Source organism: Bos grunniens, chromosome 3 (assembly GCF_055505025.1).
Source record: "Bos grunniens cultivar Pamir isolate PY7600 chromosome 3, Bosgru_T2T1.0, whole genome shotgun sequence".
Classification (NCBI taxonomy): Eukaryota; Metazoa; Chordata; class Mammalia; order Artiodactyla; family Bovidae; genus Bos; species Bos grunniens.
Window position 1 is genome coordinate 98664130 of NC_141167.1, and position 20117 is coordinate 98684246.

General features: G+C 45.7%; 1 non-coding gene and 1 pseudogene across 2 annotated transcripts; one reads left to right on the top strand and one right to left on the bottom strand.

Annotated features, from left to right (window-relative positions):
* Window positions 1–3980: 3980 nt before the first annotated feature.
* Window positions 3981–16952, bottom strand: LOC147376212 (uncharacterized; annotated as a pseudogene). Its single transcript, XR_015161414.1, has 3 exons — window positions 16921–16952; window positions 8097–8271; window positions 3981–4670 (listed from the first exon to the last, which is right to left on the bottom strand). The product of XR_015161414.1 is annotated as an uncharacterized LOC147376212 (transcript).
* A 305-nt stretch (window positions 16953–17257) lies between these two features.
* LOC147376213 (U1 spliceosomal RNA) lies at window positions 17258–17421 on the top strand. The gene has a single exon (XR_015161716.1). It is a non-coding gene; the product is annotated as a U1 spliceosomal RNA (small nuclear RNA).
* Window positions 17422–20117: the final 2696 nt, after the last annotated feature.

Below are 20117 nucleotides of genomic sequence, written 5' to 3' on the forward strand. Positions count from 1 at the left end.
CTCAAGAGTCTTCTCCAACACCACAGTTCAAAAGTATTAATTCTTTGACACTCGCTTTCTTCATAGTCCAACTCTCACATGCATACATGACTACCGGAAAAACCATATCACCTCATCTTCTCTTTAAACAGATCTTAAGGCTTTTCACAAGTGAAGGACATCAAACTTGTAAACTGTCATGAATTTCTTCTCTGGGTCTTCTCCAGTTTAGTCTGTGTCCTAAAAACTGTAGGATAAAAATCAGAGTACAATATTAAGTGGTTAAATAAGTTTTAAAAATATTTTCTGTCCCATCTCAGTATTCTTTTGCTGCATCCCATTGTTATGTCAATGTCTTCTCTTTACTGGGCAGCATGTTGGCTTCAGAATAAACTTAAATTCGACATCCCTACTTTCTAAATTCTTCCTCTGGGTCTGGGTTGTTCTATTTGATTTTTTTTAAATGTTACTAAACACCACATTTCATACTTTCACTTATGTATTTCATTATAGCCTCACAAGAGCTCTTTCCAAGCTGTCAAAGTGACTAAGAGAGTTCACGTGTACATCCTTGAAAACATGGTGTGCTTGAGCTCAGTCACTTCATTCTTGTCTGACTCTTTGTGATCCCAGGATGGTAGCCCATCAGGCTGCTCTGTTTATGGGGATTCTCCAGGCAAGAATACTGGAGTGGGTTGCCATGCCCTCTTCCAGGGGATCTTCCTGACCCAGGGATCGAACTTGCATCTCCTGTGTCTCCTGTACTGCAGGCTGATTCTTTACCACTGAGCCACTGAGTACATGGGGTGCCTGTCTGTTTAGGAAAGATGTGACAGCCTCGTGCTCTTGTTCTGTGTCCATCCAGTTCACCCACGTACTGAACAGACCAGGCTTCCAGAGCAGTGTTCGTGGCACACAGTTTGATCCATCTCTTTGAGTTTTCCTCATGCCATTGACCTGTGGTTGTATTCCAAAAACAGAGCATGGTTAAGTTCAAGGTCATAGGTCAGGGATCATGATGATCCAAAGTGAACATAAACATTGTGTTCAGTGACATAGAAACTGAGTTTGAGGAAAGACAGACAGGCAGGCCCTCGGATAGTGATGGTCTGAAGCACCTCCTCCCTTCCTCAGCATCTCTCCCTGCCCCGGTCTTGTGAGTCTGAGACTTGGGGAACCCCTATAGCGTCCGTCTCTTCAGTTTAGCTGTTGGTCTAACCTGGATGGAGGGTGAAATGGGTGTGACAACAGGCCACTGAGCATTTGTTCAGGTTAAGGGAAAAGATACAAAACTGGAACAACTACTTCTGAAAGCTTGTCTTCCCCACATCCCCACACAGTCCTCCAACTACAATGCTTAATGACAGTTGGTGTGTGAGATTCAGCAAAGGCTCTAACGAAATCTATTTTCCGGCCCTGTGGGGCCTGACATTCTGTGGGGGAAAGAAACATGTGTCAAATTTCTTCATTTTTAATGTGATGAAACCAAAAAACCTCACAAGAGGTATCTGGCTTGAGGTCAAACAGGAATGAATTTTGCCATGCTAACAGAAGTACATAACAGGTATAGTTCATTGACTGATACCATGCCAGGCATTTCACACATATTATGATACTTTCTTTAATCATAACCATTCAAGGTAACATCATTGTAGAAGAAGTACATAAAAAAATTTATTTGACCAAAGTTAAAATTTAAAAAAAAAAAAAAAACCACTTTATCAAGGCAAGTCAGCTAGTGCTTTGCATTTTGTAGGTAGGAGAAACCTATTGTTTTCATCCTGCCTTTGTCCCATTTCATTCTCTTCTTTTTCTCTGTGACCTGACTTTATTCCTAGAGCCCTACCTTTTTTCAACTAAACCATTTTTGTGCACTGAGCAATAGCAGAAGTGATGGCTGGGCCCTTCTAAAGGCTTCCTGAGTGCTTGTGTGTTTCAGGACACCAGTCGCCATCTGGAGGCAAGAGCAGCCCGTCTGTTAGAATGCGAGCTGTGCTAAGTCGCTTCAGTCATGTCCCACTCTTTGTGATCCTATGGACTGTAGCCCTCCAGCCTCCTCTGTTCATGGGATTTCCCAGGCAAGAATACTGGAGTGGGTTGCCATTTCTTCCTCCAGGGAATCTTCCTGAGCCAGGGATCAAAACCCTGTCCCTTGCGTGTCCTACATTAGCAGGCGGGTTCTTTACCACTAGCACCCCCTGAGAATCCCATCTGTTAGAATGGGCAGCTGCTTGCCCAGCCCACTGAAGTTAGCAAGACGACCCAGGACAGAAAGGATCACTTTCCTTCAGCTCAAGGATCTTTTCTCTCAGTGACTGTGCTCTATTGGGCCAAACTCTCCTGAAACTGAATGCTCTTGCTAACTTTCTGGTTTCTTGTTAGGTGGCTTGAGTGTTAATAAAATTTTCTAACAAACATCTTTGCTGAAGTTTGCATTTATAGCAATACGATTTATTTTTTAGAAAGTGGCAGCTTGGAGAAGATTGGTCCCATCAATGAGCAAACAAGGGTGAATTTAGCTTTCACTCAAACCAGACTGAATTTAAAATTAGGGCTCTCACTTTCCTCAAGGTGGATAGTCAGGTGCCACAGACATGTGTCCCCAAGGACTTGTGTCTCTGCTGTACACTGGACAAGAGTAAAATGGGGTCAGATGGGCCTAGTCCTTCAATGCTAGAGTCTTCCAATAGTTCTCTGCTTTAGTCATGGGATTGGAAACACCCTTGTGCTTCTGCTCTGTCCTCCTTCTGTGTTTGGGGAAAAAGGTATGCAGCTCAGTTGTTCTGTCCCCAAGCTGATCACTGTAAGAATCACCTGGGAGAGTTAGTACCCAAACAAGTGCACAGTCCTCACTGTAGCAACTGTGATTCAGCGAGTTGAGGTGGGACCTGGAATCTATTTGTTAAAGGTCCTCAGGTGTGCACTTATTGTTACCTACTGATTTCTTTGACCTCCCTCATGATTCGAGGGGATGATTATTTCCTTTATGGTACTTCTAGTGTTCACAATGGACTGGTGCCAAAAACATAACTCTCTGCTGCTTTGCAGGTGAAGAAACGGAGGCACAGAGAGGGTCTCTAACAGGCAAAGACCCCCTTGCTGTAAGGGCTGGAGCCACCCCTGGGTAGCATCCCTTCTCCTGCAAAACCCCATCCCACATTTTGCAGTTCACTCTTGTGTCAGATTCTTCCCAGTAGCTGTTTCCTTCACCTATACTGCATTTCTACCAAAAACTTCCCAAATGTAGTAATAATTTCTCACTTGATACTGTTTTTCACAACAGATATTTTGCAGAAAAGTCTATCATTACCCCGTGATGCATATTGGTGACTTTATTAAAAAACTGGATATGGTCACTTACTTACTCTCTCCTCTTTCATTCATCAATTTGTGTTCTGCTTACTTAAACCAGTATATTGTCTTAATCACTGTGTTTTAACCTGAGTTTTGAAATCTAGTAGAGTAAATCCTCCAACTTAATTCTCCTTCAGTGTGTCTTGGCTAATTGAGATACTTTGATTTCCATTTACATGTTATAATTACCCTGCAAAATATACCCCCCCCAATGCCAGGTGCAATACTATTGAGAATAACAAGGATTTGACATTCTAAAAATATTGTCTTCCAATCTACGAATATAACAGATATTTCTATTTATTTAGGTCTTCTTTAATTCTCTCAGCAGTAGTTTTCAGGAGTCATCGTCTGTATTCTTGAGCATTAAATGATCACGGATGTTTATCTCTATTATGTTTTATTGAATTTCATTTCCCTAATCCTGCTGGTATGGAGAAATGTGGTAGATTTTTATATGACTCCTCTTGACGGCACTATTTAAAACTATAGAACTACATGCGTTTGATAGATGTATACACTATGGAAACCACAGCTACCATCACGACGCAGTGTGTTTCCATCGGTCACAACTCTCCTTGTTCCCCTCTGCAGTGCATCACTCCCTCAGGGCTTAGCCCCAAGCAGCCAGTTTACATGAATTTGTCTTTTTAACAAATTTATAAAATGGAACAGTGTACATGCTCTTCCTTGTCTGCATATTAAGCACTCAACACATAGTTAAGAGAGGATGTGTGTAAAGCCTCAAAATTGTAAATGGAGAAGAATATTATTACCATCTCTGCTTCAGAAATGAGTCCCATTATCCTGGCCCCTGATAAGAATGAAGATCTCTAATGTTTCTCCAAACACCATTTATCCACCTTATTACATACACCCTTACTTGGAGGACATCCACATGTGGGCACGTCCAAGTTTCAAGCTGGGGGTCTCGTGCAGAGCCTCAAGGTCCCATCATCTTCCTGCTGGGATCGGTGCTCCCAGCAGTATAAACCTCATCCTCCTCCTGGGATTGGTGCTCCCAGCAGGATAAACCAACTGGATCCGTCGTGTGGATCTCCTCGGCAGGTGCACAAGTTCGCTGGGGACTAAATTACTCTCCTGGTCCTTCCTGCTCAGCTCAGGTTGCTCCTTGAGAACTTAGATGATGCTGTGCGTTCCTCACTTCCTACTGAACTTTCCAAGCTCCACTTGTCCTTGTCCTCACCTCCCTTGGCAAACAGCTCCTCGACCATTACCTCGCTTTTCTTTGGGTTTTCTCATCCTCCGAACCTGCTGATTTCCTTTCTTCCATCCCCTCTCTCTGTGTTTCCAGTGTGTGGGCCCAGTTGAGGCTCCTATGGGAGACACACAGAGAAGGAACCAAGGTGAGGTCTTGGCTGCAGATCCCAGTGCACACTTACCATGCATCTCAGTCTCTCCTGCACTCAGGAAAAAGTCAGCAGGAAAGGAATTTGGAGATTTTGAATAACCTTATCTTACAGATGAGGAAACTGAGGCCCAGAGAGACATGGAGATTTTGCCGAAATTCCCATGCCCTTATGCAGCAGAGCTGCCACACAAACCTTGACTACAAGCGTTTGTATCCAGAAGCACCAGGAACCCACGGCTAAATTTCAGGGGACATTTGATCAAACTTACTTCTTATTTCCCTTCCTAAAATAAAAACACATGACAGACATCTCCCCCCCCCAAATTTTATCTCTGTCAATAGTCCTATATTTAGACTCGGCATTCCCTTCTCCAGCGTATCTTCCTGACCCAGGGACTGAACTCAGGTCTCCTGCATTGCAGGTGGATTCTTTACCATCTGAGTCACCAGGGAAGCCCAATCTCTTTCCAATAATCCTATATTTATACTCTGTTTTCCCCCTTGGTGGACACAATGGGACCAAGAAATGCATGAATATTAAATACATCACAGTCTTTATTTAAAAATTAGATGTGATTCTCTGTAAAACATCTGGCTCCTGTGCTAGAGGCCATATTCCTGAGAGCCAGGCGCCCTCTGTGCCTTAGTCAGCCCTCCTCCCCAGAGCCTCTTCAAAGCCTGCCACAGGGAACATTCAGTAAGTACTTGTCAAGCAGATCAACACTGGTTACCAGGAATCACTGGCTCTTACTGAAGTCTTCTACTCCTTACCCTGTCTCCATCAATCCTACCCTGTGTCCATGTGAAAACAATGAAAGCACAGCCCTGGTGACAGAAGTCCAAGGTGCACATTTCAACTCCACCAAAATACCAAGTCTGCTTTCCATGGTGATTTCATTGCCCTCTTTGAGCACATGGATCTCGTGTATAGTGGAGAAGAATGTAGCATGTAAAATAGAGAAATAGTACTAACCTTGGATGATTGACTGTGATATCATACCAGAGACAGGCCCCAATCCCTGGGTGCTGGCTGCACAGTATAGAAAATCTACACCAGAGACACAACAGGGCCTGTTATAAACTTGGGGATAAGACTCGAGAAACTGCATTTCAGACAAAAATTCCAGGGAGATTTTCATGAAGGAAAAAGCCCCAACATTAAACAAAGGGCCTAGAATGAAGACCTTGAAACCCTAGCAGCAACAAGCATGACTCCGCTTAAGTAAAGCAAGTCCCTTGTCAAGGTGGCTTCTCAAGGGAAATGTCTCCTTTGCAGGATGGTGCCCAACCCTGCCCAGCCCCACTCTCTTCCAGGACAGAACTGGGCAGCAGTGGCCAGTGGTACGTGATGAGACCTCAGGAAGTGAGCATAACTGGAGACCTATCCTCAGGCTCCTCCATGTGCCAGCTTCACTCCAAACCCACAGGTAAACACAAAGCCGAGTAGGTCAGCCTGTGAAATGAAGTCTCATTTAGGACCCCCCTCTTTTCTACCAGGGCCTCCTCTTCCATTTCTCCTCTAGCCCCTGCTCACAGAGTGAGGTAAAGCGAAGGCCCCAGCAGTGCCAAGTCCTTCCGAGTGCACGCCTCATCCTCCCCACCCTGGGCCTCGGGGCGGAGCAGGGCTGTGAGAGTCAGTGACTGCCTCTGTGCTCTCACAGTCACATCCTTCTCAGTCCCTGCTCCCTGGTCCCCTCACAGCCCACTCTCAGAACCTTCCCGAATGCCAGGTGCCAACATTTGCAGAACATTCTTCCATCATCCAGAGTAATTACAGAAAGTGGGGTTGTCGCTACACAGATCCTCACCCTTTAAATGTGCCCTGAGTACAAACCCAACTCACACTCCTAGCTCCCTGGTCTCCACCTGGTGGAGAGGTGCAGCCACACAGGTGAATGCTGGGATGCAGCCCAGTTCCAACAGGAGAGAACTGGGATTCTCAGAAGGCTGTGTCCAGGCAAAATGAGGCATTTGACGGAGTCGGTCATCAGCACCCCACCCACTGCTCTTTCCTGCATCTGTTTTTCTTTCCTTTGGGGTGCTTTTTCCAACTCTGTAATCAGCTGTCAGATTCCTACTTCAGTGCCATACAGACAAAGATAATGTCACACTAGAGATGTTTTTATGCAAACCCAGGGGCAGCCATTTATGGAGTAGTAGGTAACTGTGACTGAGACTGAACTGGCATTTCCAAATCACGGTAAGTTAGGATGTTGGGGGAAGAAGAGCAAGAAAAGGCATTTTAAGGTCTGTTTGCAAATAACAGGACATAGACTAGGCCAATCTCCTTTGGAAAAGCAGATTCACCTGGATTACCTGCTGGAAGGACTGGAGATGGCAACTATTCAAAACTTTAGCAACCAAAGGCAATGGCCTTGATGAGGCAAGGGATGGTTAGTTGAAACATTAAACAGCAGACATGAGTACAATCATTTTTGCTCCTCTCAAACAAAGACCACATCACAGATCTCTTTGGAAAAGTTGAGTGAGCTTTCTTCCTTCCATAATAAAAGTGATTTGAGGGAATTGTTGAGTCCCAATCATGAACCACACAGGATGAGTTGACATGAGGTACTAACTTTTTTAAATGTATTTATTTATTTTTTATTTTTCACTGTGCTGGGTCTTCACTGCTGTGCAGGATCTTTCTCTAGTTGCAGCACGTGGAGGTTCCCCTCTGGTTACCGTGCGCAGGCTTCTCACTGTGGGGCCTCTTTCGTTACGGAGCCAGGACCCTAGAGCACACGAGCGTCACTAGCTGTGGTGAACGCACGGGCTTTGTTGCCCTGCAGCCTGTGGAATCTTCCTGGTCTGGGTATCAAACTCCTGTCCCCTGCATTGGCAGGCATGTTCTTAATCACTGGGCCACCAGGGAAGTCCATGAGATACCCACTTTTACTTTGGGCCTTCTCTCTAAGGGTGGAGGAAGGGCAGTGTTCCTTGCTAAGCAATGTTCAGTCAAGGGTCAGTGCAAGGAGAGGTGTTAAGGTTAATTGAGCTCCTCCCTAGTACCCTCAAGTCAACTCAGGCAAAGGTCACACCTGTCTAGGGTCTACACCGAGTTCCACAAGCTTCAGTTATTTTTCTAGACAATGGGGAACCCCTTACACCTACCAGTTGCCCAGGTCACTGTACATGTATTACAACTCCCTGACACAGACCCCTGTATGGGAGGAGGCCACTGGGGCTTGCTTAGCATCACCGGTCCTGTGTTTGAAGCCAGTATGCTCTTCAGGCAAGCTCACGTAAACTTCTGGATATCTGTGGGAGAGAGGATGGTGATAGTTAGGGATTTGGCTGGCCGAGCCCCACCCCAATGTGGGCCCCATTAGTGACCAGGGTGCTCCATCCCCACCTCCTCCTGTCCTACTAGGTGGCTGCAGGGGCTGACCTGCTAGAGGAGCATCTTGGTGAAATCTGGAACCTGCGCCAGCGCCTGGAGGAGTCCATCTGCATTAACGATCGCCTGCGGGAGCAGCTGGAACACAGGCTCAGTCCACTGAAGCAGTAGGAGAGGCCCAGAGCCTCCTATTTCTGGCCTATTTAGGGAGAATCTGAAGGTTGTCCTTGGGAAGAACTTTGCAGATTTCAAAACACTGTGGTAGGCTTTCCGCTCCTGGCTTTTTATAGTCAGCAAGGCAGGGGGCAAGGACCATTCCCCTCTCTTTGTTGCTGTATCTGAACTCGGAGAGTAACTCTCCTCACTGCAGACCTAATCAGGTCTGGTCCCCAGAATCCTGACTTCTCATCCATCCTAAACCCGCTCATTTGCTGCCTGCTAACTTCTGTGCCCTGGTCCTGTGATTGGCAAGTGGTAGAACCAGGTCTGTAGGGCCACTCCCAGCCACTCACCGTGGTGGCCTTCCTGCCCACACTCTCCCCCAGGCTGCTGACACTAGGGGGTCAGCCTTCCCCACGCCCTTGTCCTACCCACACCACAGAAGCAGCAGCTATTTCGGGAATAGAGCCTCCTGAACAACTCACCCAGGGCATGCGAAATGCACACAAAGAACCCACACGGAGAAGACACAGGGCCCACAAGGCTCTACATTCAGGAGTTGAGGTCCTCATGGTCTTCTGCTGGGTTGGGCAAGATGCTTGGAGATACAGAATGAGCAGAGAGCCTCTGTTACTCAAATGTGTGACTTGCCTGCCTGCAACAGGCTCCACCTTTTACTTCTACAGTCCGGGCCTGGAGTCCACACCTCAGCTCTGCAATGAGAATCAAGTTCTTCTTAGAGAACAACACCAGAGGCTTCAGGCACAGTTCAGTCACATTTCCAGGGGTGGGCGGGCACTCCCAGGCCCCTTTCCTCCCTGACCACACCATTCACCAATTACAGAAGCAAAGAGAGAAGGTGGAGAGAACAGAGCTAATCAGACCCACCAACCCAAACTTCTATAGCTATTCTCAGTCTAGAAAACATCCTCTACTTCCTACGGAAGATCCTGTCTGGATGCACATGTTTCATACTAAGCACTTTTCCCTAGGGAAGACAAAAGCCATCCTCTTGCTCTCAAGTGAACTGGAGAGTGAGCTGGCCCCTGAAGAGGGAGCCGTAGGGTCTGGCCACCTGGTGTGCAGTGGCTGTGAGCAGAGATCTGACCACAGGTGGTGTGGGAAGGTTTCACTCTAATCTGGTGGCACCTGCTGCTCCTCCAGACCTCAGCGCCTCCCTTCAGCTCATCCTCTTGACAGGCTCATACCACAATCCTGGATTCTGTCACCACTCAGCCCTCTCCAGCCTGTTAGCCACCAGCAGGACCTGATAATGGACTCTGTGTTACTTTGGTCTCCAGGTGAAATCCCTAAGGGCCCTGCCATGCACTCCAGTCCTGTGCCCCTTGCCTTTCAGGAGACGGAATGGCAAGAAGATGCAAGAAGCAAAGCCACCAGAGGTCCTTAAAACAGCAGAAAGGATGGGCCTGTGCCCCTTCTTCACAGCTCCCTGTCTGCTGAGGAGGATCTGGGCCCTCCTCCACACCTACTGGAGGGTCTGGAAGGAGTCAGAGAGATGGCCTCGTGGGCAGGGTGAAAGGCAGAGGGCCTTTCCTGCAGTTGAGGAATAACAAGACAGGGTGCCCGTGGCTCAGCACTAAGGAAAACATGCCTAGTTCGTAGAGGACCTTGTGACACTGCTTCTGAACACGCTGGGTCGTGGGAGCCAGCAACAGACATTTCTTGCCTCATCACGTGTCCTCAGAGGGTCAGCTCAGGGGAAGCAGGACCTGCTTCCCCACAATGCAGTATGTGGTCCCCACATTGGCGCTCCTTGGCAGACCTAAGAGCACAAGACTAAGCAGCAGTGCCCTGCAGGTCAGGGTGGGCATGGGGGCCCGACTGTCTGACTTGGGGTCGGCACAGCTGGCTCACCGTCAGGCTGGGCATCAGTCTACACTGCAGCACCTGAGTTCTTTGAATTCATGTGGTGGGAGTGGTGACTCCCAGATGTCATCTCATGTTTAGCCTAGACCTCCTGTTTCTATTGCTGTTCAGTCGCTCAGTCGTGTCCGACTCTTTGTGGCCCCACGGACTGCAGCACGCCAGGCTTCCCTGTCCTTCGCCATCTCCTGGAGCTTGCTCAAACTCATGTCCATTGAGTTGGTGATGCTATCCAACCATTTCGTCCTCTTTCATCCCCTTCTCCTCCTATTTCTATGTCTATTAAGATCTCCAAAAAGTGTACTGACATCACTCTTAAATATGCTTTCCTATTTGGTCATCCTAACTTCACTTTGGGATTTGGGAACTACAGGCCACAGCAAGCCTATTGAAAGTCCTGTGTAAAGCAAACCTGTGATCATTTAAAGTGATATGTAAGCAGCCCCCAGCTGTGTTAAAGCCTTGTATCTTCACAGTGCTTTAGAAAGTGTGCATATGTAAACAAATGTAGGATATTTACTCATACACATTGCTCTAAGGGTATGTTGAAGACTAACATAACTGGTGGACAGGGTTGGTGAGAGGAAATGAAATAGTCTTTTTGATGGCCATTAAAGCAAAATATATATATAAAGAAATAAGTTTTCTTCCCCTACTTCATTTCTAATTTCAGCACCAGTCCCAGGGCTGAGTGGGGAAGAATAGGGAAGACAAATTGTCACCAAGAGCTCACCTCACTAACACTTAACATCTAAGTTTAAAAGAATGATTTACTGTCTTGCCTTTTTATCTCCTATTTTAAAATATTAAAAAGTGGTTCTTAAATTTAAAGAATCTTAGAATGAGCTATTGTGATTTAAAAAGCTACTTCCTGGCTTCCATTTCCCAGAGATTTAGTTGGTGTGGAGTCCTCGAGTCTGACTTTTTCACATAAGCACAACCATATATCTGATGTGGATAAGCTGTAGATCACAGTTTAAGACTCATTGTTCTATAACACTGATTCAAGCATATATATATATATATATATGTATATATTTGTTCTCTTTTAATTAAAAATCTTTCATTAAAAAGTAGATTAGTTGAACCACAGATTAACATGAAGGTCTTCAAACATTCCTTGGAAAATGTCCTTAGTTACATTCTTTTGCCTTCGAGAATTAAAATCAAGCTCTCATTCCACAATTATTACCTAGTAACAGTTGAAAAAAAAACAAGCAACAACATGAACAAAAAGACTCACCACCACTACCACCAATTACAAAACGATCCTTCAAAAGACTCAGCCCTGAGGTAGAGAGACATGTCCCCTTTTTGATAGATGGAATGACCTCAACTTCTGCTTTTTACACTTGGCTAGTTACGTATTTTCCATCAGCACCTCTGGCTGTCACTATAGAGGAACTCACTGGCAGAATCAGCAGAATGGGTGAAAAGTGAGCCAAGCTATGAACTATTACTTTAGGATAAAGTAGTAAAATCTGAGTATCTTTTGCTGTGTGGTGATTCAAGCATCCCGGAAATTTTTCCTTCATCCCAGTGTTGCTGGGGCTTCTAGGAATTCATCATATAATCAGTAATTAATGGAGGACTCAAGTAATGCTTTTGAAAATCCTCATTTTGTAGACAAAGCCTTTACGAAAACAACAGCATATGAATCATGTAAATTTCAGACCTGTTCAGGATCAAATCACAAATTACTTTTGGGGAAAATTCCTAAAAGCTATTTTGTGCTTCACCCTTTGAAATGTAGTTCTTCATCCTAATTAAAAAAAAAAAGTTGCAAAAAAAGTGTATCTTTAAGTTGGAGTATTCTACAATATTTAACTTTTCATAAACTATATTATTTCCCTCTACATGTTAGAACCCATTCTAAAACAAATGAAATCCACCTGTGTCATCACCAATGTCTTCCAACTGGCTGTAAATGAGAACCATGTTGGGTACAACTGTGCAGGAAATAGGGTGAGAGTCCTTGAGGGGAAAAAAATGGAAAAGAAAAAAGACACCTAATGAAATGCTTCAAACATGTACCAGTATTGCTGGACCTGTCAGCAGACAACCTGCAGATCCATACAGTTCATTATGTCCCCATCTTATAACTTCTAAAGTGAATGTAACACACACATTGAATTGATGTTCTATGTCTGCTGTAATAAGTGACCATGAGTTTAGCCTCTTAAAAGAACACACTTTTATTATCTTAAAAGAACACACTTTTATTATCTCCAACTTTGTTGGAGGCCAACAAAGTTCTCATTAGACTAAAATCAAAATGTAGACAGGACTGCCTTACCTTCTGAAGGCTCTAAGGGATAATATGTTTCCTTGTCTAAAGTAGGAGGAGGGGAAAACAGAGGCAGAGTAAGGAGGAGGATGACCAGAGGTTGAATGGCAAAGAAGGTTCTAGTCTCTGGTCCCAGAATGGCAGCTGCTCTCTCTTGAACTTCTTCTGACCTCATGGTGGACAGTTACACACGCCCATCCACTTCTTTCATCCTCCAACCCCCTTGATTCCCATAAGAGCAGCCTCTTATCACATCGCCCTCCCAGCCCCCTTACATGCTCTGATTCTAGGGGTTCTTTCTTTTTTGCCTAGGTCTCTCTAGAGCTAGCCACAGATTCCTCACCAGCACCCAAACCCTGGTCTGTGGCTCTGGAGAGTCCACACCACAGAAATCTCCCAGGAGAAGAGGAAACACAGGCCACATGGGCTCATGGGGTCACTCTGCAAAAATCTCAATCTGGCTGCTCAAGACACGCCAGGTTGATATTTGGGAATATGTAAAAACGGAGAAGGCAATGGCACCCCACTCCAGTACTCTTGCCTGAAAAATCCCATGGATGGAGGAGTCTGGTAGGCTGCAGTCCATGGGGTCGCTAAGAGTCGGACACAACTGAGCAACTTCACTTTCACTTTTCACTTTCATGCATTGGAGAAGGAAATGGCAATCCACACCAGTGTTCTTGCCTGGAGTATCCCAGGGACGGGGGAGCCTGGTGGGCTGCCGTCTAAGGGGTCGAAGAGAGTCGGACACGACTGAAGTGACTTAGCATAGCATAGCATAGCAAAAACTGTTTACAAAAAAAAAAAGAAACAAAACCAAAAAACCAACTCCTTTGTGCAGGTTATTGTTACATGGAATAACTTACACTGTAAAATCCTAAACCAGTTGATCAATTCTCATTCTAAAGCAGGCTGTGAGTACTAATTACAGGAAATGAACAAAACTGGGGCAGATCCCACAAAGGCCCAGGTAGGAGAAGATGCTTAGGCCAACGGCTAAGTAACCTCCTGGATTAGTCAGCTCAGGCAAGCCATACAAAATTACCATAGATCGGGTGGCTTAACCATCAGTCTGTTTTCACACATTCTGGAGGCTGGTTGTCCAAGATAAAGATTCTTGTCATGTTCATGTCATGTCATGTCAATTCAATTTATGATGCGAACACTCTTCCTGGCTTGCCAATGTTATAGAAGATTTCTCACTGGGTCCTCTCCAGCCTTCTTCTCTGTGGTTGAGCTGGGGTAAGGTAGGAGCCCAAGCTCTCTGGTTTCTTTTCTCACAAGGACACTAATCCTATCAGATCAGAACCCCAAGGCTATGGCCTCATTTAATCTTACTTCCTTCCTTAAAGACAGAAGGCAGGAGGAGAAGGGGACAACAGAGGACAAGATGGTCGGTTGGCATCACCAACACAATGGACATGAGTTTGAGCAATCTCCAGGAGATGTGAAGGACAGGGAAGCATGGCATGCTGAAGACCACGGTGGGTCGCAAAGAGTTGGACATGACTGAACAACATCTTCCTTAAAATGCTTTCTCCAAATACAGCCCCACAGGGATTAGGGTTCAACATATGAATTAGGTGGGGGTGGGGGTGGTGGTGATATACATTCAGTTCCTAACACCCTCCCCAGCCTTCTCCTCCCATGAAGGAATTTGCAGCTCCCAGCTCTAGTCCCTAGGAACTTCCCAGGCACTGGCTACTCAGATTCCTCTCCCCATAGACTTTCTCCTTCTCTCTCTCTGACTCTAGTGCCTGAGCTCAGGGCACAGCTGTTGACTGGCTGACACTAAGAAGCAGTGGACTGACTTGCTTTCACCTGGATGACTTTCAGAAGGGAGCAGAAATGTGGTCACTGAGGAGGCTGGCTGTGGTGGCAGGCTAATGCTTCCCCAAAGATGTCACATCTGGGTCCCTGGAATCTGTGATTATGTTACTTCACATGGCAAAAGAGACTTTGCAGTGTGATTAAATTAAAGATCTTGAGATGGGCACCCCATGGAATCACTAAGGTCCATATAGAGGGAAGAAAGAGAGCTGGTGTCAGAATAATGTGTTGTGAGAATAACTTGATCAGTTGTAACTAGCTTTGAAGATGAAAGTGGCCTATGAGAGTAGAATGTGGGCATCTTCTAGAGGCTGGACAAGGCAAACAGATTCTCCCCTAGCATCTCCAAGAAGAACCACAACCCAACTGTCATGTTGATTGTAGCCCAGGGAGATGCATCTTGAACTTCTGATCTCCAGAATCGTAAGATAAGAAATATGTGCTGTTTTAAGCCACTAAATATGTAGGAACAACTCACAGTAGCAATAGGAAACTCCTACAGTGGACCTCGGTGAATAAAGAATATTTAAAACCAGTTATGGTGGGAATTTGTTACCATAGCTTTAGACCAAGTACTCTATCCCCAGAAATGCAAACTGTCAAACTGCTTAATTCTCAGTGTGGAAAATGTAAATAATACTGGATGAGGTACCAACCATCCCCATATAAGAGGCTGAAACCTCGCTTGCACTCAGGGATAAACGTCTAGCATGCTCCAAGACAGGATGGTGCATGCCTGGTCTATTTGACACAGGGTTGCAGGGGCTGGGGCACTGAATTTATAATGTTCTTCACTGGGCTAGCTACAGGGCTATATCTTTGTTATATCTTGAGCAACTACTATCTGAACTCCCCTTTCCCTTGATGAGGAATTTTCCATATTCTGCAACTTCTGAGGATCACACACTTACTTAGTTTTCCGAGGGGCTAAGATGTGGATCTATTACCAGGAACTGGCCACTCCCTATAAGTAACAACTACTCCAGCATTTAACAGGTGAGAGACACAAGGAGTAGGCCCTGGGAAAATTCTTTCTGGCCACGGCCACAGAAGAATCCCCCCACCACAAAATCTTCAGTTTAACAGCAGCCAGGTGCAGCAGAAGGCATGGACCCACGGGTGGTGTCTATGCCCAGGCCCAACAGGGTCAGCGCTGCAAAGCCATAGGGTTTGCCACTCACCAGTGTCCTTTCCATTTGGTTTGTGGGCTCGCTTTCATCAGCCTTTTTTATTCCTCCCACTTTGTATAAATTCATTCTCCACTTTTCTGGAGATTCTCTAAGGTATTACTAGCCCTGGATTAAAACTTATGTCAGATGAAAAGAGCCAGAATCTATTTCTGATGGTTGCAGAGAGAGAAATGGGGGGTGGGGGTGGGGGTGGGGAAGGGAGGAAGAAAGCAAGATTCTTCCTGGAAGCTAACTTCGTGCTGAGTTCCTTTGCTGTTTGCTCCAAGATTTTCCAGAAGTCACCTTCCCCCTTAAGCCAAAGGCACCTCAAGGATCAAGTTACTCCATTTCCCCTTGCTCTCTGGTCAGAAAACACAAGCTGGCTGTCTTCTCCAGCCTCCCACTTCTCCGCCCTCAGGTCTAACCCAGTCTTATGCAGTAAGAGAAAACAAATAAACAAACCTCACTCTCCAAGCAAACAGGCCATCTTTCTTGCCCTTATTTTAGTCATCAGTTTCTATTTCAGAATCCTCATTTCTTGTATTCTGTATGGTAAGCAAAGGAAAGCATGGTCCTTGGGATATCGTGAGAATGAAACAGGAAGCATCTGCACAGAAAATAAGTTCACTGAGTAGCACTTTGAGATGTAACCCTAAATCCGTATGTTTATACACATGAAATATATATATATGCTTTTATTTTGTCTCTATACTATTTCTCGGAGAAGGAAATGGCACCCCACTCCAGTACTCTTGCTTGGAAAATCCCATGGACAGAGGAGCCTGTTAGGCTGCAATCCATGGGGTCGCGAAGAGTCCGACACGACTGAGCGACTTCACTTTCACTTTTCACTTTCCTGCACTGGAGAAGGAAATGGCAACCCACTCCAGTGTTCTTGCCCGGAGAATCCCAGGGACGGGGGAGCCTGGTGGGCTGCCCTCTATGGGGTCGCACAGAGTCGGACACGACTGAAGTGACTTAGCATAGCATAGCATACTATTTCTATTCACTGTTTTACAACTTATTTATTCCTTAAAAACTTTTGCATCAGCGTAACACACGATCCCTAAATTTCTCTCCTCGGCGTGCAATCCAGCACGAAAAGTCAGACTCCGAGGAGGCTGGCAAAATCCGTCTGTATCTCCATGTACATGTATGGCTGAGTCCCTGCGCTATTCACCTGAAACTATCACAACATTGTTAACTGGCTATACCCAAATAAAAAATAAAAATTTTAAAGTGAAAAGAAATAAAACCCGTCTGTGTCTCACTTAAAGGGTGAAATTTATACCGCTCTGTCGTGCCCGACTCTTTGCAACCCCATGGACTGTAGCCTACCAGGACCCTCCGTCCATAGGATTTTCCAAGCAAGCGTACTGGAGGGGGTTACTATTTCCTTCTTCAGGGGATCTTCCCGACCCAGGAATCGAACTTGGGTTTCCCGTACTGTGGGCAGACGTTTTACAGTCTGAACCACCAAAGTCCGAGGTCTCGTCTATCGTTCTAAGTAGGTGGATTGCTAAGGTAGATGAACTCATGACGTCACTTCCTCGTCACAGGGGACTCGCCATTGGTCATCGCGACAGGGTGAGGCGGGGCTTGGGTTGAAGGAGAGGCGCCGCCTTAGAAGTCTTGAATGGGGTTGGTTTATGTAAATTTTGCAGCAAAGTGGTACTGTTCCAGGCGAGCCACTTCCCCGGTTACGGAAATTTTCCTGAGATTTTGTTGGATTTATTTTACAAGAGTTATTTGGAGGGCCTGAGAGGTGTGGAAAAGAGAGGGTGCGGAGGATAATGGAAGAATTGCGGGAAAACGGCAAAGTCAGCGTGTGTGTACAGTGAAGCTGTCTAAGGCTGTGCGGGGAGCAGTGGGAAAACCAACTCATACTTACCTGGCAGAGGAGATACCATGATCAAGAAGGTGGTTCTCCCAGGGCGAGGCTCACCCATTGCACTCCGGGTGTGTTGACCTCTGCGATTTCCTCAAATAGGGGAAACTCGACTGCGTAATTTGTGGTAGTGGGGGACTGCGTGCGCGCTTTCCCCTGATAACTAAGTAAAAACTGCAGATTTAACTATCTTTTTTTGTTGGTGGTTTAGTTACTAAATCATACTGGACCCTGAAATACGTTATTTTCTTTTCTGAAGAATTTTCTTGATCCAGAAACGACACACGGGTTTCCTCAGTATATGCAACCGCAAAAACGGGGGGACCTGTTGAGCTGACATCTATGGGATCGCGGTGGTCGGACACAAGTGAAGTGAGTTAGCAGCAGCAGAGTTGGAAAAGACGGGTAGGCTAGGGTGGGAATAAAATTAAACTCCAAAAATGTGTGTTTAAAAAAAAAAAAAGGTTCTCTGTTGTAGTAGGTAAGATTGCAACTATTTTTCTCCCCATTGGTGCCAAAGGTTGCAAGTTATCTTTAAGAAATTGAATGAAGGGGTGTGATTACTTTTGAGACACCTCAGACAAAACTTCTATTGAGATACTTGGAGTTATTGTTCACTCACTCAATGATGTCCGATTGCTTTGCAAGATGTTTGCTAGTCGTGATCCTTTGTGTGAAGTCTTTTGTTGTTTGACCAATGCAAACCTCAAAGGAGAAGGCAATGGCACCCCATTACAGTACTCTTGCCTGGAAAATCCCATGGACAGAGGAGCCTGGGAGGCTGCAGTCCATGGGGTCGCTAGGAGTCACACACGACTGAGCGACTTCACTTTCACTTTTCACTTTCCTGCATTGGAGAAGGAAATGGCAACCCACTCCAGTGTTCTTGCCTGGAGAATCCCAGGGACGGGGGAGGCTGGTGGGCTGCCGTTTATGGGGTCGCGCAGAGTCGGACACGACTGAAGTAGCTTAGCAGCAGCAGCAGATCTCAAAAGATTTTAGTGGGAACCTGTGTTCTGTACCATGTATAACTAACTCTTTTTAGAATCTTAATGGTTTTCTCACATCTTGAGTTCATAGGGTCCCCACACCCATATACAATTAATAGAAACTAAGTTTACTTAACTGCTGAAACAACAAAGTCAGACTGGGGACATTAAACAAAGATTTTTCAGGAGACTTGGCATCAGGTGAAGGACAGGGAGTGATCCCTGAGAGATGGGAAACAATGGCTCCAACTTATTGCATGGAGAGTTCCCAAGCGAGGCACCAGGAGCAAACTGAAAATTAGCTCAGAGGACCTTGCTGAGCTCAGGACACAAGTTCCTGGATGCCAAAGGAGCTAGAGTGCATAGGACAAACTCCCAGGGAGGAGAGAGATGCTGAAGGTAAGCAGGGGAGCCCTGCAAAGGAGACTCCTCCAATGGGCAGCAAAGTACTGATCAGTGCAGCCCTGGGAGAAAATTCCCCAAAGTCAGGGGGAAATCTTTGATAGGGTCAGAGAAAACAGAGAGCCTGGCACTCACAGTCATGCTTGGCCTCACAGGTAGACTAGAAAATAATAATAATACTCCTGTAATTAAGGAAATCGTGGAGTGGAGTACTCAAGGAAGTCTTACCTCAGTAGCAGGAACTTGTTAGCCTTAGACTGAGTGTTCAGCTGCTCCAGACCATTTAGCAAATCATAAAAGCAAGACCGGAAACCATCAAACTGTTTGCAAATAACTTAAGAGCAACCCTGAACAAGACTCAACATTTATAGGAACACAAAACTATCCAGCACCCAACAAGATAACATTTACAATGTCTGACATTCCATCAGATTTTTAGATATCCAAAGAGGAAGGGAAATGATTCACAATGCAGGGACACATTGATCATTTATGAGTGACCAAGAGCTGACACAGATGTCAGAATAACCAGGGAAGGACATTTAAACTTTTATTCCAACTATATTCTAGTCAAAGTTATGTTTTTTCCTGTGCTGTGCGCTTAGTTGTCCCCGACTCTACAGACCCCATGGACTGTGCATAGTCCTCCAGGCTCTTCTGTCCGTGGGGATTCTCCAGGCAAGAAAACTGGAGTGGGTTGCCATGCCCTCCTTCAGGGAATCTTCCCAACTCAGGGATCGAACCCACGTCTCCCACGTTGCAGGTGGATTTTTTACCATCTGAGCCACCAGGGAAGCCTGTTTTTTCCAGTAGTCAAATACAGATGTGAGGGTTGGACCATAAAGAAGATTGAGAGCTGAAGATGCTTTTGAACTGTAGTGCTGGAGAAGACTCTTGAGAATCCCTTGGACTGTAAGGAGATCAAACCAGTCAGTCCTAAAGGAAATCAACCCTGAACATTCATTGGAAGGACTGATGCTGAAGCTGAAGTTGCAATATTTTGGTCACCTAATGTGAAGAGCAGACTCATTAGAAAAGACCCTGATGCTGGGAAGGATTAAGGGCAGGAGGAGAAGGGGGCGACAGAGGATGAGATGGTATCACTGACTCAATGGACATGAGTTTGAGCAAACTCCAGGAGTTAATGAAGGGTAGGGAAGCCTGATGAGCTGAAGCCCATGGGGTCACCAAGAGTCGGCAATGCCTGAGGGACTGAACAACAACAACATTACATAAGTTCAAACAGTTAAGTAGACACATGCAAACATAAACAAAGACCCAGTCTAACTTTAAGAGATGAAATCGACAATGTCTGAAATGAACTGTATTGCAGGGGATTCACTTCAGTTCAGTCACTCAGTCGTGTCCACCTCTTTGCGATCCCATGAATTGTAGCATGCCAGGCCTCCCTGTCCATCACCACCTCCCAGAGTTCACTCAGACTCACGTCCATCGAGTCGGTGA